The 8,727-nt window shown below is 28.3% G+C and overlaps 1 long non-coding RNA gene across 1 annotated transcript; it reads left to right on the plus strand.

The window, feature by feature from the left end:
- The first annotated feature begins 3,281 nt into the window (after positions 1-3,281).
- Positions 3,282-8,509, plus strand: LOC130668459 (uncharacterized). Its single transcript, XR_008990019.1, has 4 exons — positions 3,282-3,620; positions 3,684-3,739; positions 5,394-5,436; positions 8,051-8,509. It is a non-coding gene; the product is annotated as an uncharacterized LOC130668459 (long non-coding RNA).
- Positions 8,510-8,727: the final 218 nt, after the last annotated feature.

Consider the following 8,727-nt stretch of genomic DNA (forward strand, 5'->3'; position numbering starts at 1 on the left):
ACATGATAATCATGTTTCGGCTACATGATAATCATGTTGCGGTAACATGAGAAAATCATGTTGCATTCACATGATAATCATGTTTCGGCTACATGATAATCATGTTGCGGTAACATGAGAAAATCATGTTGCATTCACATGATCTGTCATGTTTCGGCTACATGATAATCATGTTGCTGCCACATATTGTCATGTAGCCGAAACATGACAAATCATGTTGCATTCACATGATTTTCTCATGTTACCGCAACATGATTATCATGTAGCCGAAACATGATTATCATGTGAATGCAACATGATTTTCTCATGTTACCGCAACATGATTATCATGTAGCCGAAACATGATTATCATGTGAATGCAACATGATTTTCTCATGTTACCGCAACATGATTATCATGTAGCCGAAACATGACAAATCATGTGAATGCAACATGATTTTCTCATGTTACCGCAACATGACTATCATGTAACCGAAACATGACAAATCATGTGAATGCAACATGATTTCATCATGTTTATTTACCAAGACTGCATCATGTTGCATTCACGATTAATTTTTTTCCGTGTAACCATAAGTTAACTACAAGCTACTGTCGTATTCTAAAAGTAACTTAAAGGAAAGTATTAGCCAGCCAAGCTTGCCAGAAACTTTCTCGTTAAGTTAGCCGAAAATGTTTCACTGTGGACCTTACTGAGTAAGGTGTGGCTATCAGGGAAACTATAGATGTTGATAAAAGCATTTCCAATTTTATCATTCGATAAATCAAGTGGAAATTTGCACAGCGCCAAGTCTCACTAAAGAACTCTAGTACGCAAAATTAAAATAATGATTTTGAAATTGCTTTTATTTCCTAAATAGGAGTTTGATTGATGCAAGATACTCCATGAAATTGGCATAACTTTAATTAAATTAAATATAATTATTAGTACTCGAATTAAAGAAATACAAAAAGGTATCAAATGGGAATTTGCACACCGCAAAGTTCCACTAATGAACTCCAAGTACGCAAATTTAAAATAATGGTTTTTAAAATGTTTGTATTTCCGATAGAATTTGATCGATACTAGATACACCTTGGATGTGACATATCTTTAATTAAATTAACTATTATTATTATTACTTAAATTAACGTAATTTAAACAGGTATCAAGTGGGAATTCGCACAGCGCAAAGTCCCACTAAAGAACTCTAGTACGCAAAATTAATATAATGATTTTTAAATTTCCCCTGATAGCCACCTTGACCACAAGTTAACTTCAAGCTACTCCCGTATTCTGAAGCCAACTTAAAGGAAAGTGTTGGAGAGCAAACAGTTACCTTTAAGTTGACAGTAAACTGTCTGTAACTTGAATTCAATTTGACTACAAGTATTACTGTCAGACAATGACATTAAGTTGATTGAAAGTTTCACTTCAAATTGACGGCAAGTTTTTGTATTCAATTACATTTAGATGACGGCAGTAGATTTGCATCTTGCATCAACTTGCACGCAAGTAGTATCCAGCCAAGGTTTGCCAGAAACTTGCCGTTAAGTTAGCCGTAAATGTTTCACTGCAGAACTTGCTAAGCAATTACCCTAATAGCCACTTTAGCTTGAAAGTGAGAGTAATTTGATGTTGAAAGTACCTAAAATTTGCTGCTTGAATTTCCGACAATTTCACAGCAAAAGTTGGAAAGAAAAATTTGCGATAGATTTTTCTTTAATTTAGAGGTAACTTTTGACGATAAGAGAAAAGTCGGTAATGTTCTTTCTTACCATTTCAGAAGGTAAGCAAATTTGTACATAAAAATATCTACAATTTGATGGTAAAAAAATACTTAAAAATTTTTCAACTCAAATTAACAATAAATTGATATCAAAATTTACCTGAAAATTGACGACAAATTTTTTCTCGTCAACTTTTGAAGTGAATTTGCATTCTAATTCGGGTAGTAAATTTAAAACAAATTGTATGGCAAGTCGTATCTAAATTGTCGTCAAAAACAGAAAAGTTGACGGACATTTGACGAATAATTCAAAGAAACTTTTGTAAAGTAAACTTTTGCTAAAGCAAACTGTGCTATTACGGTTTCCGTGCGAAGTCATGGTAGGGGAAACTAAGTCGATGCCAGCGTGAGCTACAGATAGTTTCGGTACTTAAGAAGGATGTTTTATTCTTTTGGCGTATGAAACACACGTGTTGATTAAAACTTTTTAACTTCCCGCTGAGAAAATCATCGATTTTCAAAAAATTCGGGAAGTTATTGGTTTCACCCCGATTTTCAAAAATCCGATTTTCATCATATGTCGACATTTGAAGGTGCTAAGATGCTATTCTGAAATTTTTAGAGCGATGTCTGTATGTATGTATGTGTATGTATGTATGTATGTGTGTGTGTGTGTGTGTGTGTGTGTGTGTGTGTGTGTGTGTGTGTGTGTGTGTGTGTGTGTGTGTGTGTGTGTGTGTGTGTGTGTGTGTGTGTGTGTGTGTGTGTGTGTGTGTGTGTGTGTGTGTGTGTGTGTGTGTGTGTGTGTGTGTGTGTGTGTGTGTGTGTGTGTGTGTGTGTGTGTGTGTGTGTGTGGATGTAAACCGCTCATATCTTTTTGATGAATGAACCGATTTAGATGGTTCTTGCGGCATTCGAAAGATATCTTCTGAACTTAGATTTTCAAAAAAAATTTGGACCATTTAGTCAAATAGACTCTGAGATATTTAAGTAATACGAAAAAAAAAAAATTTTTTTTTCGTTTTTTTTTGATACTTTGAAAACTGTCGAATCGATAAATTCCAAAATCTAATCAGCTTTAGAACTCGATAAAAGCTTTCGATTGCCACCAAGAACGTCTCAATCAGATAATCCGTTCAAAAGATATCGTCGACGAAAGAAATAGTAGAAAACGGTTTTTTGCAAATATCGTCGAAACGACTAAATCAATCATTCACAAAATCTAATAAGCTCTAGAACTTGATAAAACGCGTCGATTGCCGCCTCAACCATCAAAATCGGTTAATTCGTTCGCGAGATATCGTGGGAGAAAGAAATGCTAAAAAATGGTTTTTTATAAAACAATGGCATACAAAAGTATTTTCGAGCTCGAAAATGTATTCACAATAATGTTTTTGAGCTCAAGGAGCTCGAAAACAGCGGGAAGTTTTGGGGCTGGCTCGCAGGGTTAACCGATAGACCGATTTTTTTTCTTTTTTTAATAAATAAAAAAAAATGAGTCATCGAATTTACCGTGTTTTTAACTGCAAACATACGAGCAGAAAGAACGATTGTAAACTTTATAAATTTCCGGTCGCTTCTTGGAAATAAAATCAAAGAAAAAAAAGCCATTCGGTAGTTGAAATAGAATAAGGTAGATTTTTCAATTCGAGATTCTTAATCCGCGATTTAAATATTGTTAGTATACTTTTATATATTTATACATACATGTACGAGTAATACTAATATAATGACGTATTACTAAAATCTCGGATTGACAAACTAGCTTTAAGTAAGCGGGGTTATTTCTATAAACCGAGTTATTGATATTATATTTGAAGTCTGCTGTTTGTGTATACTCATGCCGAGAAACGAAAATATCATACATAATAAAATGTATAATAAGAAGAGATATAACCATAAGGCTACAAGGTACGTTTGAAACATCAAAAGTAATCAAAGAAATATAATATAAAATAGCTGTGAAATTTACAGGTTATTTTGTTCACCATAAAATATAACCGACGAAATTAGATTATAATGCTAAATGGGTAAGTTATGAGGAATGAAATCCATTTTTTCTAAATTTTTTGATGCTATTGAAACTTTCAAGACTATCCAATTATTGGAAGAAATGGTCAAAACATAAAGCTTAAGGTAAACAATTAATGCTTATTAAACAAGTTTTAAGCTACGTTTTACAGAAATTGTCTATGACTTAGTTTTAAAGTTATATGAACTTTAACAAGTAAAAACTGATTTTTTCGAAAAATCGTGAAAATTGCAAACAGCCATAAATTCTGAACTAATCAACCGATTTAGCACATCTTCGATCTTGATCAAGATAATTGCTCATAAAATGAGCATGGAAAATTTAATTAAGATCCGATAAGAATTGTAGGCGCGATCGTGTCCTCAAAGGCGGTTCTATTACAGATATATATATATATATATATATATATATATATATATATATATATATATATATATATATATATACAGACAGTAAATTTATTTTTAATTAATTGGGATTTATTTGGGAAGATTTAGGAATATAACTCTATTATTTAGTACTAATTAATTAATGAACAATTTTAGCATTTGGGATTTTAAAACTAAAACAATTCATAACTTTCTTCCCAAATAGTTTACTATTAGCTAACGAAAAACTCGTGTTAATTATATTTTCTAACATGCGCACTAAACGCTCAAACAATATTAAATAATTACCCATTAATTAATTAGTCCTGAATAATAAAATTATATTCCTAAATCTTCCCAAAGGATCCCCAGTTAATTAAAAAGAAATTTATGGTCTGTAAAATATAGATTCTAAAGTTGATGGTAGGGATTTTAAACGGTAGAGTTTATTCATAAATGCAACTTGGTAGTATTTTTTTCTGGTAGTGATTATATCATGGTAGATTTTTTCATTGATAGAGATTTTGAGATGGTAAATATTTTATTGGAGCGAGAATTTCCTAGGTAGATATGATGCGGCTGACTTCAATTGGGTAGAGTTTTATTTTTGGTATTAGGGTCATTTATGGCTGAGTCGTATACCTGCCGAAAAATCGACCATGAGGACAAATACAACCCTGATTAAAAAAAGCGATTTAAAACGATTCGAAATAAAAAATTTTAAATACTTTTTTATGCTTTTGAAGACCTTGAATACTTTTGAATCCTTCTTCTTATGGGCATTTAACATTGCAAATCGTTTTAAATCACTTTTTTTAATCAGGGAATGGCTAGATTTTTAAAAAATCTACCAAAAAAGTAGTTTCACTTACTTGATAACACTGCTCATTATTTATTGATATTTTTACAATAAATGAATAACAACCAGTTTTTATAATTATCTGCTCGATGAAAACTCTTGTTTATTGATATATAACGTGTCATAAATTGGCGCCACAAATTAATTCATTGATACAAATAATACGCATTAAAGTTCATATACAATACATCAGAAAAATATGTCACGTATCACAAAAATATAAGATAAATAAACCACTTGACTGTATTTTTTAATTAAATCTCATTCACAATTTTTCATCAAAATTAATATGATTTTTTATTCAAATTAGACACTCGATTAAAAGTGAATTAAAACCCAAAATAGTATAGAAATTTTTTTGAAAAATAAGTTAAAACGAATTTATAAATGTAATTTTTCATAAGTTATTATTTTTTATGTTTTAGATACTGAGTCAGTTAATAAAATTATGATGAATGTATTAATCTTGTAAGTTATTTTTATTAATTATTGTTAAAATGTATTATAGATTAGTATTAATCGATTTTATCAATTTTTTAAAAATAATTACCAATCAAATTAAGCAAAATAACTGAAAACCTGTACAGACATTATTATTATCATTATTACTTCAAATTGTATCTCAAAAACACTTTTTTTTTTGGCTGAAAATTTTTACTTTAATACTTTGAATAAATTTCTGACTCTGCATAAAGAAAGATTTAATAAAATTTCTAAATCTATTAAATTTTCACAATCAAACCCAGTATAAATTATTGATTTTATAAAAAGTAATATTTTACAGACATCGTTTGCTCGTGCTCCAATAAATTACTTAAAAAAAAATTTTCTTAAACATATACTTATATATATCTATATATTTATGTATATTATATCATTTTTTTCATTAAAAAATTTATTTTCATACGTATTCTAACTTATTCTATTTTTATGAGATCAGTCATTAACATCATACAGTACTTATAATTTATAAAACACAGTATCATAGAAATATTATAAACATATAATACGACGTAAAAAAAAAAAAAAAACACTAATTATTAATAACAGCCTGGATGATTTTTTAAAATTTAACTATAAAGATGTATAAAAAAAATATCATAATTAAATAAATGACCTAGTACACGTGGAAAACTTAAAAATTCATAAATAGTTTCTCCTTGTTTAATTTAGATCACTAAAATTAATTTATGTCTTTTAATTCTCCACATTTTTTCTTCTCCCTTCTTCTTGTTCTTCGTAAAATCAATTAAATATAGATTGATCATATTCCCATTACATACAATCCAAGTGCCACGATGACTTGGATTTTTGATTGCTCATTTATAAATAATTTATAGCATTATAAATTTATATATATATATACATATATATATATATATACATATACATATATATATATATATATATATATATATATATATAAGTATATATAAATTAATTAACATCACAATAACAAACACCACGAATGAGAAACTACAGAAAAAAAAGAAAAGGAAAATAAGTTTTAATTAAATCTTAAAATAACATTGAACTTAAATAATTGATAATAATAAACAATTAAATAATTACCAGTGAGAACAGTGCGACATGTTTCATTAAATCGACTTTAATTTCCTCATTCTCAACGGCTTTCTCTTCACAAGCGTTTCTTCTTATTTTTCTTTTATTATACCGGTCAACCAGACGGTAAATTATATTTACAAATATCAATTCGATTAAAAATACTTTTAAATGACCAGTACTGATGTACTTTTGTTTGTTGCTAAACTTCATCTCAGATTTTAACAAACTGAGCTTATTATTTTTGATGGCTTCCCTGTAATATATAAAAAAAATAATTTATTAGTATTATTAATTAATAAATAATAATAATAATACTAACTATTATTATTATTATTATTATTATTATTATTATTATTATTATTATTATTATTATTAATAATAAATGATAACAAGTAATCTTATAATTATTATTTTTATAATTTAAAATGCCAAACAATAAATAAAACTCATAATATATATAATTACACCAGGAATATATATATATATGAATAAATATAAAAAAAAAATGTAACAATAATGTAAATACTGATAATAGCATGGAAAATGATTGAAATTTAATATGATCTAAAAATAAACACAATATGTTTTCTCTCTCTCTCTTTCTCTATCTATTTAACCGATTTGATTAAACAATAATTAACTATAAAATACTTAGACACAAGATACGAATATATATATATATATATATATATATTAACATATGAGAATATATATTGGTATTGAAACGATTCAATTTTGGAAAACAAGTCACATAACATTTGCAATAATGATAAGGAAATATTATTTCTTATTTACTCTTGTCTCATTACTTGCACAGTATGTCTTTATCAGTCACGCCGGAACACGGTGAGACAAGCCAAGCATAAGATTTCTGTCCCAGCCGTGAACTTTACGAATAGTTTATATTAGATAGCAAGAGTTCGGCTTAAAAACGATAACCGTCTGTTCAATTCGTTCATGATTCGTCCTGGTTTCTTTGCATTAACTCAATGTTTATCCCACCCATGAATCTCATATGATGCTATTATCAATCAACATTCAATTAATCATTAAATCATCTTTGTTTTTTAATGCCATACTTAGAATTATTTTATTAGACTAAAAAATATCTAAAGATTATTATTAAACAACAAACAATATAATTTATCGTATTAATTAAACCGCTATAGATATACAATAAATATTTATATGGACGTTATAAATAAATATGCGTATGTATGATTTCTGTATTTTTTTTTTTAATTATAATTTAATATAACACTACAAAAAATTTTCGGAGTTAACGCGGATTAAATCCGGAGTGGATTCGGAGTGAATGCGGAGCGGATGACTGTTTATTTATTTAAACTTCCCCGAACGGGAGTTTATTTTAATATTAAAACTCCGAAACTCCGAGTGAATTCAGATTTAAATAAAATCCGTAATCACTCCAAATTCACTCCCGATTTTTTAGTGTATAAACTTACCATAGTTTTGATTCCACTATATAAAAGTAAATGTCAATTTTAATTTGAAGGTGGCTTGCAATACTGCTCAAGTTGTTCATAACTGCACCACCGATGACAGCATTCTTCCACAATACCCGGTCCAGTTGGTGCTTTGCTATTATCATCTCCATTGTTTGAAAATGGTTCATTAAATCCTCGAGTACTACAAACAAGATAAAGAGCGTCACTCAAACTTTTTGAGCACAATCTAATGGTCTTCTGGTGTGGTCGCGATTCAACCGGGGTCATTAAAAACAATAAGAGACCAAGAAGAATCACGATAATTATTCTCAATAAATATATATATTTTGTTGTATACATTGTTTTAAATTTATAATTATTCCTTTATTAATATTATTATTATACAGTACAAACCACAAAATTAAATTTTTAATAAGTTCACTTAATTTATAAATTTGTTATAATGTTTTTCACTTTATTTAAAAACTCAAACTGCACTGTTTATTAATAATAGATTCATTTTACTGTATAGTATACATAATATTAATTTTACTTAATAAAATGTAAAATAGTACATAATTATTCATAATAAAAAAAAAAATTTATTTAAAACAAGATGGTAATTTTGGAGACATTCAAAGACAACCGACGTTAGTCGGTACTGAAGTCCTACTAAAATGATCTCCGGCTTATTTTCTGCAACCACTTGGACTCATAATATTTCTTATATTTCGTCCGCTCTGTT

Source organism: Microplitis mediator, chromosome 5 (genome assembly GCF_029852145.1).
Source record: "Microplitis mediator isolate UGA2020A chromosome 5, iyMicMedi2.1, whole genome shotgun sequence".
NCBI classification, from domain to species: domain Eukaryota; kingdom Metazoa; phylum Arthropoda; class Insecta; order Hymenoptera; family Braconidae; genus Microplitis; species Microplitis mediator.